The 15,292-nt window shown below is 38.6% G+C and overlaps 1 protein-coding gene and 1 long non-coding RNA gene across 4 annotated transcripts in view; one reads left to right on the forward strand and one right to left on the reverse strand.

The window, feature by feature from the left end:
• Csrnp3 (cysteine and serine rich nuclear protein 3) overlaps positions 1-15,292 on the forward strand; it is a 181,307-nt gene that overhangs the window by 68,956 nt on the left and 97,059 nt on the right. The window lies entirely within an intron of this gene.
• LOC143441322 (uncharacterized) overlaps positions 1-15,292 on the reverse strand; it is a 29,419-nt gene that overhangs the window by 10,252 nt on the left and 3,875 nt on the right. For 2 of the 3 annotated variants that reach the window (XR_013108618.1, XR_013108620.1), the window contains 5 exons: positions 8,241-13,829; positions 7,346-7,542; positions 4,235-4,407; positions 2,201-2,468; positions 687-863 (listed from right to left, as the gene is read on the reverse strand). This is a non-coding gene — a long non-coding RNA (uncharacterized LOC143441322). The remainder of the gene's footprint in view (positions 1-686; positions 864-2,200; positions 2,469-4,234; positions 4,408-7,345; positions 7,543-8,240; positions 13,830-15,292) is intronic. The other variant, XR_013108619.1, reaches the window with a different exon arrangement.

Below are 15,292 nucleotides of genomic sequence, written 5' to 3' on the forward strand. Positions count from 1 at the left end.
ATGCTGAACCCTGCAGTCTGGAGATTTAAATATGGTCCCTTCATGAGAAACTTTTCATCTTTAGGTTAACCCTGGCATGAACACTATGCCATGCATATAATGACTTGGATACAAGTCTGTATTTGTTGTCTCCAGGTGAATACATCATAGAATACGTATGAATACATAAGAACACATTCCAATTCGACCTTACCTACTGCTCAGAAAGCCATGGCAGCTTTCTAGCACCAAATGCTAATCCCCCTGCTCCAAACTTGCACACATGACAAGACCTTGGCTCTGACGTGTCTACTTCTCTCTTGCCGCACTCATCAAATGATTTTGACTTTATTTCTTCAGTTATGGAACGAGCTACTCTCAGACAGAGTGTGGCCCAAGCCACCATTATCTTTTCTCAGAATGATTGTAATCGTCCCCTAACACTTTCTGCTTTTTGACTTGCTCTCCCTCTGCGTGTCAGGAAAACGGTGGTTGTCTTTAACCTTCCTCAGAATTTTCACTCATCTGCCCACTGGTTGTTTCACTCAGCCTAACATCCTTCAGATCCCAACAGCCTCCCCTGGTCCCTTTCCTGTCCACCAAACAGCTCACAGCCTCCTCACTTCTCACTCTCCACTTACAAGCTCTTCCGCGACAGTCTATCCTCCTCCTCACTCCCTGAGAACGTCCCAGCCTTCTGCACTTACTCTTGCTTCTTTCTGAAATACTCCTCACTCCAGATACTCTCCTGACCCACTTCCTTGCTTCCTTCAGGGCACTGTTCAGATTGATTCTGCTGTTTCAGATTTGCTGAACATTTCTTGTGTCTCTGCGTTCCACCCGGGATTCCAGGTGCACCACCTCCAGACTCCAAGCACTTTCTCCTAAACATGAGACATAAAATAACAGTCAATAGTTTTAAGACCTATTAATTAAATTAATTCATTCCATCTTCTATGTCCATTAGAATGCAAACTTCTTGGAAATATGCCAAAAAAAAAAAAAATGCTGTGGCCAAAGAGTGCCTGAGATATTTATGTATTGTATTAGTAATTTTCAGTACAGGAATGAAAATTCCATTCTATAGATATGGAAGCAGATTGCAAAGCATAAATGCCAAATCTCACATCACTGAGCTGTGCTACTGGGATGTACCAGCTTTACTCCTATAGCTTTACTCCTATGCACTTTGTTTAGCACCTTCCCTTCCCAATCCAACCCTCCTTCCCCCATGGTTTACCAAGTGTCTTCACTGTTCAAGCTTGCCAGATAGTGTGGTCCAGGATTCAGAGCATAAGGGACTCGACCTTCCTAGCTAGCTTGCTAATGGTGAAATGATAGTGGAGAAAGGATATTTTCCAGCACAACTTGGCAGACAACAGAAAGGCTCTTCTCATTTCATAAACTCAGAGGCAGATTCTAGACATTAGTCAGATAAAGGAGAATGCCTTTTCAGGCAATTGCAACAGCATGTGTAGTACCGTGAAAGTATACACTTTAGTTCTCTATTACTGAGAAATAGGTTTTAGAAGAATAAGACCGAGACAAGAAATAGAGGCAATATGGTAGAGGGCTGTAGGACCTTGCTAAATACCTAAACAAGGTATCCCTTTGGTTTAGATTAGTTTTAGATTCCTCATCCCCACACACTGTGAAAAGAGAGATCAGGGACTCAACTAGGGTCATGATCCAGTTAAACAAAGAAGACTAGACCAGGGATGCTATAAGATGTGTCCAAGTGAGAAACATTTGGAGGAAAAGCCATGATGGACAGTAAGTAAGCATAACTAGAGCCAGGGCAGGACAATGGATGGCCACGGGGTATCTTGGGATTAGAAAATAGGATGACCTTGCAGGGCTGGGAAGGGGTGCCACACACAGGCATCTGACAGGAATGATTTCAGGTCACTGTTTCCAACACTTACATTGAGATGCCTTAGGAACACCCACATTGGTAAAGTGAGTCTGCAAACCTAAAGGTCAGTAAAGAGGAGTACCCATGGAGGAAGTGAGTTCAGATTCACCATGGCAACCATGAACCAAAAGCTCCGGAGAGATGGACTATAACTCAGGGAATTTAATGCAGCTGAAGGAAGGAGATGAAAAATAAAGACCAGGTCTTCAGAACTAGTTAAAAAAAAGACTGTGCATTCTGGAAAATGCCAATGTTAAAGGAATTGTGTTGGATTCAAGCTAAAATGCATAGCAGACAGAAACTTACAAGTCTCAGAACTGTGGTGTACGAAGAGCAGAGCAGAGGAGCAATGCTGAGATGGAGATGTGAGGAGAGCTTTGTTTTCTCTTTCAAATCAGATGAGAGGCTGAGATGTGGATGCACAGATATGGTCCCCTGGCTGCTCCCGGTGAACTGATTGCTGAAAGCTCGGACAGATTGCCTGGGTTGTCTGTTCTCACTAATTAGCATCCACTTCCCAGTCAGTATTCAGAGTCATTGTAAAATGTTACTGTATGTCTTGGGCGATTGTAGGCTAAGAAAGACCAGAAGAAGAAAGGTTGACCATATGGTAATGTGGCAATCCTTTAAAGCAAGGGGCAGCAAATCTGGTAAGAGGCAGGAACAGGTTCACTGTGTGCTTTTGTGTAGCCATTAGACAAAATGAAATGGTTTTGTCTTTCAAAGGATCTTTAAAAACAAAACAGAGAACATTTCATAGCAAATGAAATTCAAATTTTGTTACGTACACATGAAGGTTTGCTAGAAGCTGGTCACAGGCATGTTTGTACATTTGTTTATACACAACTACTTTGATATTACCACAGAGATAGGTAGCTACAGTTCCTACCATATGCCTTGTAAAAGCCTAAACTGTTCACTACCTGGCTTTATTACAGAAGAGCCTCCGTGACCCCTGGTTTATAATAAAATCCCGGCAATAGGAGAGGAAGGGAAGTTTCAGAAAACAGGGGGAAGATGGTATCAAGGGTGTGCAAGGGAAGATTAGCTTTCAATTACAAAGAAAAAAATGCTTCGACCAAGGAAGCCAGGCACTCAGGAAAGGGCTGATAAAACTGTACAAACACAAGTAGGTTGGTAAGTGCTGAAGGAGAAAGGCCCCTCCCCCACCTCCCACTTACATTGAAGTGTTGAACTGTCATTGATCACCTCATCTTAGAGGACAGAAACTGTCCTATTCATCTGTGTCTTTCCGCACGGATCTTTCCAGATTCTTTCAGCACATGGACTTTCTTTCAGCCACTTTCACTAAATATTTAATTGAATCCCAGGTGAAACTCTAAGTGCATTCCTAGAAAGTCTGCCCTTAGGGCCTTACAGTTAATTCTCTTCCCTTCTAGATCCTCATTTATTAAAGTTTGATGTTATGTTTAGAGGTATGAAGAAAATATAAACTGGCTTCGTATTTAGCTAATTTTCTGTTCTCTAAGTGGAGCCAATATAGTCTGAGAGAGTCAATATTCTTATTAAAATTCGCCATTTTGTTTTCAGTATGAATGGATTTATAAATCATTAGAGGTTTGGGGGAAAAGGTAATATTGAAATATAAAGTTAGTGGAGATTCTCTTTAAAGGCCTGAACCATATAAAAAGATCAACACAAGGAGGGCTGCATACTTTAGAACACAAAACCTGGTACAGAACAGGAGGTAGGGAAAAAAAATAAACCTTTATTCCCTTTGGATTGCATAGAATTCACTCTTAAGGTGTGAGCTGCATGGCCCCTGGGATTCCATCGCTCACTCTGCAAACCTCCAATTGGTGTCATACAGTCACATATAAACATATATTGCTAGCCCGTGTCTTAACAGTAGTTACTGAGTTAGCCAGAAGTGCCAAGAGGACTCTGAGTGAGCGGCTTGAGGCTTACTTTATGTCTTGGCATACAGATTCCCAAAGGACGTGACATAGCTGTTGGGCAATTTCTTCTGCCTCCAGGAAAGATTAATGTCTTAAACTACCCATTTAAAATAGATATTCACAGTGGAAACTATCTAAGAAAGAAATCCATCATTTCATGATTTAACAAAAGGGGAAATTACCACATAAAACGATGGAATCTGTAAGATACAAACAATTACATGAATATGTATGTATTTTAGGGAAGTTAACATGTATTCATCTGAAAGTGTCAATGATTTACGTATTACTCAATCTCTGGGGAATTTGCAAATTAATTTCGCATTCAGTTATTTGATGTCCTTCATTCTTTCCAATAAATCTTTGAATCTTCAGGGGAGTTGTCCCTGGATGATCTACAATGATATTCATCTTGGCATACCTGTCTTCGTCATTAATCTGCTTGTAGACGTGGATTGCTGTATGGGATCCTCTAAGGTGACTGATGGTAGTGCTTTAATTCTTTGTGTCCATGTAGCAGCATACAACATATTACCCAGGCTCATTTCCATGCCTTACGGGTGATCTACAAACTCTTCTACAGTACAGCAAGGCCTTGCAGTAGAGATACGTTAGAGACGGTAGGGGCGAAAGGTATGGGGTGGGAGATAATTATTATATATAAAAGTTTATATAATTTAACAAAACTAAAAGATATGTAACAAAAAACAAATAGGAAGTCATGTTACTATTGACTTTACATCATCTTCATGTTGTTTATTGTGTCATGTGGTAAATCTGGTGGCAATGCTATTGAAAATGGGAGACCTGCTGTTAAATACTAATCCAAGGTCAAGGTCTCTAACTAGGTTCGGTTACTTTTCTTCAGAACCTCATAAACTCTCTTACTATTTTAACCTGGAACAATTTTTTTCAACTCGATGGTACCGTGATGGACCTTTCTCCTAAAAGTATCCCAAAGTGGAAATAGACATCTGAATGGCAAATTACAAAGTTTACTCTTTAGAACAAAAATTACACATCGTTTTCTCAAAAACCACATTGAGGAGGTCTGCCACAATACAGTGATATTGTGATACAGTCTTGAGGGGTTATTTCCCCTCAAGATACAGTCTTGAGGGGTTATTCCTTCCCCCAGGCAATCAAGTCTACCACAGTGTTACAGACACTGTATACTGCTTATCTGTCCATCACTCTGCCTGTGCCATCTTATAATGTTGCTCTGTAGCTCAAGCGAGCTTTACTGCATTCTGTCTGCCTGGAAGCCTCTTGGCTCATCCTGAGGGATTGTCTCTTCCCATCCCAGATGGCATCCACCAAGACTAGAGAAAGCACAACTACCACTCTAAAGCAGTTAAGAGTCAGTAGAGTCTTGGTCTTTCGAAGCCTTGTGACTTTTGGCGAGAAAGAAAGAAATACAGAAACAGGTTCTTTAGAAAGCAGGGACAGATATCTATACAACTTTGTTGGATTTAGTTGATTAGACTTTTTTTTTTGCTTTTATACTCATATGTCTTTAATCTTGGAAAAATTAGATTTATTTATTTTCACGTGTATAAATATTTTGTATGCATGTATGTTGTTGTGCCATGTGCTTGCCTCGTGTCCATAAAAATCAGAAGACAGTGTTAGATCCCTGGAACTGAAGTTGCAGATGGCTATGAACTGCCATATGGGTGCTGGGAATCGAACCCTGGCCCTCTGCAATAGCAACAAGTGCTCTTAACTGCTGAACCAATTCTCTGGCCCCATTATTTTTAATCTTTGGTATTGCTTTTAATCTTTAGTGTTTAGTTTTAATCAATAGTATTTATGATGGGGTTTGTCACACTGAAACTCACAATAAAGGGGCACACAGCGCTATTGTTCTTCCATTTAGTTAAAGCTGTCATCCAGTTTCATACAGTATATTTAGGTACAGGAACCATGCCTTTTAATGTTGTGTATTTCTCTCTCAGAAAGGAAATGTTATATACTAGAGGGGATTTCTACATGTTGAATTCTGTATTTTAAAAACCTTTAATGGTTTCCTGAAGTTGTTAACAGTCTGCTCAGTTGAAAGAGGTAAGAGCAGACAGGTTGCAATAGGGAGTGGCCATGTGGAACCTCCTGCCTTATTGCTCCTGGCTCTAAAGCCCATAAACTTACAAGTGGCCCTTCTACCTCACAAGACTATTTAAGGAAGAAGTAAATGTTTGAACCTCAGGAGGCAACGTGAGTGCTTTGAGAGATGGAGTATGTTTTTTGTTTCTTTGGTTTTTTTTTTGTTTGTTTTTTTGTTTTGTTTTGTTTTGCTAGGAAACACAAACTCTGTGAAACATTGTATTAAAGTGGGTTTATAGAGTGGTGATGGTGGGCATCTCTCTCTTTTTAAAAATTCTCTCTAATAATAACTTTTACTTTTCCAATTCCATAACCACTTTTGTTGGTTTGGGTATGTGTTTGAGATATTCGGTAAAGGAGTCATTCCAACTTTAACAGTTTATTCATTGCCTCTGACATAGACTGTTCATTTAGATTGCTTTCTTTGCAAATACCCTCAGATCACATTGACTCCCACACATTAGTTTCTGAGTTTAATGCCAATGTTTACAAAAGTATTGCCACAGAGGGTTCTGTTGTTCAAGACGTCTTTCTCCAGAGCTAGAAGTTTTTAATATATTCTACAGCACACTCTGTCCTTGCTTTCAGAGAAAAGAATCAACAGTATGAATAAAAAGAGAGTATTTTGTAATTTCCCTCCTCTTTTGCTTTCTGATCCAGCTCTCGAGGATTCATTTGAGAATAAAATTCTTATCATTAACCAATATATCAGTGATATTGAATACCACTAAACTCCGTGGAAATTGATTCCGCCTGAATCTGAAATATCACTCTTCTGCATGTAATAGTTATGACATTTTTTAAAGACGCATGCCACAAACTTAAAAGATGCTTACACTGACAGAAATAATAATGACTTTGAGTGGCTTACATATTGGCAGAGGTGTTATCTAATGTGTGAGGCTCATTGGAAAAGCCTGAATACCCCAAGATGCATGTGTATCTCCACGCAGTACCCAGTGACTCTAAACAGATTGATATGAAGCCAGGCATGCAAAATCACAGGGACAACTCATAGGGCTGGGAACAGTTTAAAGCATATCTTTTCCTTGTTTGCAAGAAAATAAAGGGGAAAGGATATTGACAGAATTATTGGTCGTGATGATTGGTGCCTGAGAAAAAGGCCCAAGAAATTGTATCAGTAGGGAAAATTTTTTTAACAAGGCTGAAAATGTGTTACCAGCTGCAGAGTGACGGTAGGAAAGGAAAATAACTGCAAGACATCTTGTCTGAACCAATTCTTGTAGCCCTGTTGTTGGGAAGGAACAAGTGCTTGCAATATTGCCAGCTTTTCATCTGTTTTATTTAGACAAGCTCAAGAAACACAAACAGGAAGTCAGTGTTAAACAATTCTGTCCTCTGAACAACCTGAAGTTTTACCAGCAGTAGCCAATATTCTAAAGACATCTGTCCCAGTGTTTGTGTGTACCTTCTGTTTCTTTCAAAATAAAAGTTCCCGGAGAACTTATTCCATTGTTTTCAGCACCTCTCGTGGACAAGTCTCAAGATCTGTTCTAAGACTGTGAATACAAGTCAGGCTGGTCCCTTGACACTGACACCCCTGTTTCTGGCTATATTTCTAGAAATGGAAATGCATTTGCATAATAGGCAAAAGAAAAATTCAACCTGTGAAAGAAAAAAAAATCATGAGAAATACAACCAGAGATTATGAGAAATCAGGTTAGTAGACATCTCATAGTTACTATTGTACTGCCCTCTGACACTGGACTTTTTAGAGGCTCCTATTTATAGCCAAAGATTTATTGAGCAAAGCACATTAAAAAAAAATGTCCCTCATGCTGTTGCCTGGGAAACATTTCCCAACTATGCTGCGATGATTGGTTCTTTTTCAGTATTGATTAGTAACCGGAACAGAACGCACTGGTCATCTGTTCGGGTTCAGAAAGCTTCAGCATCAGATCTCCCTGGGATTGCAGGGAAAGAAGAGCTGAACCTGAGGAACCTCTGCCTCCAGGGCACTCTCCAAGCACAAAGGGGCCTTGGCAGGAAGACACTATTTTTTTTTCCCCAATTAGGTGCTTTTACCCAAGGCCATTTCTTTTCTATTCTTTTTCCCCTAGCTGTTAAATTTTAACTGGATCTGCATAATGTCCAGCTATAGATTATCTGAATTCTCAACCTCCCTGTCTCACATTAAAAACAAACAAACAAACAAAAAAACCCACTTCTCTAGTTGCCTTGGACATTTCCCCTATTTTTTTTTTTTTTTTTTGATGTAGGTTACAACCCCTCTTTTTTCTACCACCAGATAAACTACTTTATCATCAAGTTGGGGCCCCATGGCTGTGAGGAGTGTCACTCACCAAGTTCTTTGTGAGCCATTTCCAGTCAGCCTTTCTATTCCTTGAATCTCTGGGAAAGGGAAGAGTGGCTACATAAAGTGCTTTGCAGCGCCTGTGAAGTGAATTTAACAGAAAACACCCTGGTGTTTGGTTACTTGTAGAAAATATTACAGAGGAATGAATGTTCATCAGTCAAAAGCAATCAGGTCTTCAGGGAGGCATGGAGACAGCAAAAGCAGGCTTCAAATCTAGCCTAAGGGTGGAGTGTTGCTGTCAGGGATCAATTCCTTTCATTGCTAAAAGTATAAATTTACAGCAATTGAAAATGTTTAAAGGCACATACTGGTTTCTAAATGTTTTTCTGACTATGATAATTTTAGTATAACCAACTCCAACACGGTAACCATATAAAGATCCTTTATTCATATGGTTATTTAATATTATTTTATATTGCATTAATAATAATAAATCTAGGAAAGTATAGAAAAAGTCAAAGAAGAAAATATCAAAATCATCCGTTTTTCCATTTGAAGAGATCACTGTTGTTTAAAAAAATGATTTTGATTTGATTTTTTTCATTTAGTTTGTGCTTATATATTTAAAGCACAGTAATACCCTGGTATTAATGGAAGAAGGATTCTGGGACCTACCCTTTGACAGCAATAGGTGGGATGTTGCAGAACCTTGCATAAAATAGTGCTGTATTGGCAGAGAACCAGTCTGCATCCTCCAATACATACTACACCATTTCTAGATTTCTTATTATACCTAGCATAGTATAATGCCATACAAATAGTATTTAGAGAGAAACTACAAGAAAAAGAATATGTCCAAGTTCAGGACAAATTAGCTTTTTCCTAAGTGTTTCTATGTTTGGTAGACTTCTGTACATGTGACCCAATGGAAACAGAGAGCTGATTGTACTCAGATCACAGTGTACATATTGTTTAGTGCTCACACATAATTCTTTTATGCTTCTCTCCAGTTTTCTTCTGTGCACATTAGATGCAATTATACACACTATGTTCCCGGTAATTTTGTCATCAGTTTTCATTCTATAAACATTTTCATTGTCCGTGCATACTCATATATTCTACAGCATTGAGAGTATATTTTAAAAATATCTGCATGCTTCTAACTTTTAGCTATTATAAATGCGATGCATTCAAATATCTTTGTATTCAAACCATCATTATTCTTGCCCAGTAAATCTTACTGTCTCTTGATTCTAAGATTTGTAGGCTATTTTAATTGGAGTGATGTATGTAAGCACAGGCTTCCACAGGTCAAAGACATAGTGCATACATGTAATGTAATAAGTTTGCTAGACTGTGCGTGGCCACAAACAGTAACAATTATAAAGCCTAATATTATCTTACCCATTTTTATTACATGTTCTATAGACAACCCACCAAGATTTAAAGAGCTAAAGATGACCAACAAACAATAATGACTTCCATGCTGGCCAGCTACAGGTATCCAGGTTATAAAATTCAAGTACGACATGCTCCCGTGAAATTTCAATTCTGTGTTCATGTCCTCTATATGTGACCTTATATTTCCATAAAAAAATCTAGGAACCACAAAAGAAAGACATGTGATAATTGTCTTTCTGAGACTGGTTCAGTCCAGTCACTGTGGTCATCTCAAATCGCATTCAGTTTCTAACAACCAATATAATTTTGTTTTATGGCAAAAATAATTCATTGTCTATACAGCACACATTTTTCTGATTATTCCTCTTGGACACTTAGTCTGGTTCTGTAAGTCAGCCTTTGTGAGTAGTTCTGTAATAATAACAATGACGATTGGCATTTCTGTGATACAGTGTGTGAACTTCAGGTAAATATCCAGGAGTGGTAGAGGCATGTGATAGAGGGGATCTTTTTTTAGGTTTTAGAGGGATCTTGCCACTGAGCACCCTAGAGGCTGGACTAGTTTACATTTGCATTAATAATGTATGAGGGTTCCCTCTTGCCAATATCTTTATCAATGTTCATTATTAAAATGAACACATTTTATCAGTCTGTTTATGAGATTATTGCTCTTCTTCAATGTCTTGTTGGGTTTTCAAATTAATACAAGCACACACACACACACAAAAACCTCTGTGGTTTAAACAGGCTTTCTAAATTAACTACGACATGGTCTAACATTGGGGAACAGATATATTCCTTATCCAGATGACAGCATATCTGTAGCGTTAACAGTCACACCTCAGGATCAGAAGGCTGCATAATTTCTTTCCCCCATAAATAAAACCAAGAGCCAAATATGCCTGGATTGTGGTTTCATGGAATAGTGTTCCATGATAAAAATAGACATGAATAATGAATACTAAATAGAAGCCCGACTATATGAACAAGAAAGAAAATGCATGCTTTATACCATGCAGCCTGCCACTAGCTTTAGTAGCCGTGGAAGTCAGCTCATTAATCCGTTTGCCTAAAGGAGAAATCTAATTCACTTCTTGTATTTATTCACATTGTATGATTAATATAAAGCACGGAGGTGGATTTCTTGATCAGGAGCATGGAAAAATGAAGTACTTTGATATAGTAGTATCTTACATAGTCATCACAGTTACATTTAATTGACATTCTAGATTTGTAATGTTTTGGGAAAGGCAGCCTTTTTTTCTTTTTTTCTTTTTCTTTCTTTCTTTCTTTCTTTCTTTTTTTTTTCTTTTTCTTTTTTTTGAGACAGGGTTTCTTTGTGTAGCTTTGGCTATCCTGGAACTCACTCTGTAGACGAGGCTGGCCTTGATCACAGAGATCCACCTGTCTCTGCATCCTGAGTGCTGGGATTAAAGGTATGTGCCAGCCACTACTGCCTGGCTGAAAGTCCATACTCTTCAATGTTAGCTATGATGGAACCAATTGGTATCTGAGTAATGGATTTGTTTACAAGCTCTCCCTCAGAGGCCTGAGCACTGAAGGGCCAACACGGTGTCTTCCTTCTCTTAGAATCCTGTCCTCTTGCCTGATGCGTGGAAATAGCCGATGTTTAGCACTGAATAGCTCTACATCTAAGCTTCATGTATTTTTAACCTTGGCTAATGATATCATTATTCATTTTGGTTCCCAAGGTGAAAACTCTGGATATAGAACACTCCTTCAACCCCAGTTTGCGGGTCTGTGGTTTGCTCATTGCCCAGTCCTTTTCTCTACTCTGAGACTTCCAACCTACTCATTCAGAGCTTTATAACTTTTTTCCTAAAATAATTTAACAGTCTCTCAGGTTCTCTTCCCAATTCATTCTTTGACAAGAGCTTCCAGAGCTTCTTAAAATGAATATAATCATGCTTCCCTCACTCTCCTGAATGCTGAAGACTGAGGCTAAGATGGATTCCAAGTATCCCAATTACAAATGCTTGGTCCCAACAAATTGAACATCCTTAGACCAGGTTCCTCAGTGTTCTTCATATGTACATCAGTTGTGACAGAGTAATGTGCCCAGGAGAGCTACTCTAGATTAAATCCTTAGTCAGATTTCCTCAGACAGAATACTAACTAATACTAATACTAATACTAATACTAATACTAATACTACTTAACTGGTCTATGTTGCAGTTATGTCATTGTACAAAAGAGATGCTTTGAAAAACTCCTTAGTATGCTTGATTCAATGATATGTGTGAATTATTAACTATAAAACATTTGACCAGTGTTTGGTAACTACTGGGCGATTGCAACAGAATTGTCCACCTTGTCTTTATGTTCTTATGTATTCTTCACTTTTAAAATTTCTTCCTCATCCTGTAACCCACTCTTTGCATCTGTTTCTGTAAGTAGATTGAGAACCACTTTGGTCACTGGTTACAAACTTTATCTCTCTTAACATGTCAGAGTAAAAACTCTCAGTTCCAAGCATTAATAGTGAACATACAACAGAGGCTGCCGTTGCATCTCTATCTGCCTATATATTTGCATCAATGACTCCATATAACTAATATACCAGAGCTGTTAGCATGCATATATACCCATTACACATGTAAAAATATTTATTTCATTGGCCAAGTGTATGGTTTTGTGTAAGTGAAAAAGAAAACAAAAACAAACAACCTCTTCTTAGTCTTGACTCTAATACGGCTTTGTGGCCTCTTCAGCTATGGTATAACTTATTGACATTTAAAAAAATCCATCTTTTTTATTCCATTGTTCCTTTTATTTTCTCTTAACTGTTCAGCTCTTGGTTGATTTTCAGTTGCACCATATAACTCCACATTTTATTTTGTCCTGTGTTAGATATCTAATTCAGTCTAAGAAGAGATTACTATAACCATGGCTAATGCACACTATGACGGAAGTGTACCCTTTGTGTTCCTCAGGCGCTTTGCTTCATTGGGTTCTTTCTCTTAACAAATGTTGTTTTCTAACGCCTTTGTGGGGGTAGATGGAAGGGTGAGAGGAAATCTGGACACCTCCTAATCTGGGTCACTTTGCGTAAAGACTTCTTTGCAGCCAAGTTCAGATGATTTGTGTTCGTATTGTAGCTACTGTGGTTGTAGTTATAGAGCAATTCCAGACAGTTATCCTGTGCCCCTCAGTGTCCCTTCACCAGTTGCTAAATTTAATATCTTCTGCCTTCACCATCTAACATCCAAATAAAATTTTAAAACTACAGGAACAAAACTCCATGTTCCTTTGCATGGTTCTGTACTGTGCCTTACCCTTCATATTCGACATCACATTTTTTTTCCGCCCAACCAGAACATATTCTTCTCCCTTCCATCAGCCCTTGCCACAATGCCAAAATCAGAAATAAGAAAATAACGTAAATACTTTCCTGTGTGTCCTGTATTCAAAGTAAGTTGCTTTACAGCTGCTTTCAGCCCCCCCAAACACGTTAATAATATTTGACATTAAGTAATTTCACACTGTTTCAAAGTTGAAACTCTGAGGGCAGCACAAATCAAAATACATGTAATATTCCTGAGCATAATAAAGCTATCTTAATTAATGTTCCCTAGTCTGGAGAGGACCAGTAGCGGAGACATTGGACTATTAGCTTTTTAAGCCATAAACGAGATCAGAGGCCAGTTTATTGCACCAGGCTTAAATATTCCATCTTGCCATCTGCTAGAGTCTTTTCTCCTTTGACCCGGTCATCACGTTCAGGCCAAGCGCACTGTTGCTACCTATGTTTTCCAACACTTTGTGAGTGAGGCAGTATTTCATTGAGCTAGCCAAGGGCTAAACTGTCTCCTTTACCTATGAGGTTGACCGTAGCTACCTCTCATCCTTTGCTGACCTCACAGCCTCACAGACACACCAGCAATAGTCCCGTGCTGCTCAAATGGGGCCACCGTACTTGTTTTCTCCCTATTTCAATACTTTTCAACACTTGCCTTATCTCCCAAAGTCAACTCAGATTTCCCCTTCTTCTAGTTTGCAAAGCTTCCCCCTTGTCTTTGTAGATTCTCCAAGGCAACGTTTATGCACTGATTGCTTTTCTTCTAGAGGGCCTATGGGTGTCTTCTCCAACATGGCAGCCTTGGATTAACCTGTTTCCTTATAATGTGGCTCAGGGGTCTTGGAGTTTCAGGTTGAAGCTGTGGGTTTCTTAGGATCTATCCTTTCCATGTTCAGAATGGCATTTTGCAGACTCCTGGAAAAGAATTCAGTTAAAGCAGCCACAGGGAAGATGGAAGGGCCAGGCTGTACTTTTTGTCTAAAGAAGAATGAAAAATTTGCAACCATGATAGGCATGCACGAGTTTACTATGAAACATTTGCTTTCTCTTTTAGATGATGATATCCTAAAACAAAATGCTCAAGGAATTATTTTATATTACATCATTTTAAATAGACAACCTCAATGTAAAGACATTTTACATGAAGTACGTATTGGGCTGATAAAATTTTAAAATTAAAGCAATGTCTCCATACCACCACTACTCACTCAATCACGTCCTTGGCCGCAGTTTTCTTATTTTTTTTTTTTATTTACTTTTTTTCCTTTAAGGTAGAGAGATTCCATTCTTCTAGCAAATAGTTAACATTTCACTTTTATATCCCTAGCAACTGTCTCAGAGCTTGAGACATGGTAACTTCCCAACAAATGGGCTGCTTTACTCCTGGATTTTTAAGCTGACGTGGCTAAGTTACTTACTTCCCTAATAAGCTGGAAGGAAATGATGGCAGCCTTATCAAGAGTGAACTCACAAGGAGCTGCTAGGGTAAAGGACAGATAGTACAACCTGCAGGTCTTCCTACTCAGTGGATCATCCTTCTAGCAACTGTCTATGCCCGTGTTACTTCGGGAGCCAGTGAGCAAATGTCTTGGATTCCTTTTACTAATCTTTACCTATTTGGGAGGGAAAAAAAGGATGAAACCACGTGAATCTATGATGTCAATTTGCCTTCAGAGGAAAGCTAAGCTGGTAAGAATCAATTGTAAGAGCTGAACTATCTTTGCTCACAACTTTACTATCTTAAAATTAAAGCACCCCTTTCATCGTGGATGCAGTTTACTGTTTTAAGTCGTGATCTCATCTTCCTCTGTCAGTTACAAATCTGAAGACCTCTTGGCTGACTAAAGTGTCGCATAAGCAGAAGCACCGTTGTTCGTTGTGTAATGTGAGACTCCCTGCTGTAGCTCTCTTGCCATGCTGTAGACAGAGAATTGCAGAATGTTGGTCGTAACGAGGTACCCATTTTCTAATTTGTTTTAATCATGAGGCAAGTTCCTGAGATTTCAAACTATTTCTTAAGCATCTTCCATTTTTTATGCGTTATATAAAGATGTCCTTTTCCCAAAGCCCTGTTTTCTTTTGACATAAAAAAATAATTTATTAAAATTATTGTAAGCAGTTATCATAATCTTATAACCTATGTTTTCTTATTTGATATTAATGGCCAATGCTTGGTTAAATCCGATTTATGGAGTTGAAATGTAGACATATTTCTATATATTCCATGACTTGTTCACCAAATGATATTTGTTTCCATTACAGACTTGGAAATTAGGGTATCACATGCTACAATAACTTACCAAGGTCATTTAAGGGAGTAGTAAGAAGGACTATTACTATTTTATGATTCATTCTTCCTGTTTCAAGATCTCTCTGGC

Source organism: Arvicanthis niloticus, chromosome 2 (assembly GCF_011762505.2).
Source record: "Arvicanthis niloticus isolate mArvNil1 chromosome 2, mArvNil1.pat.X, whole genome shotgun sequence".
NCBI classification, from domain to species: Eukaryota; Metazoa; Chordata; class Mammalia; order Rodentia; family Muridae; genus Arvicanthis; species Arvicanthis niloticus.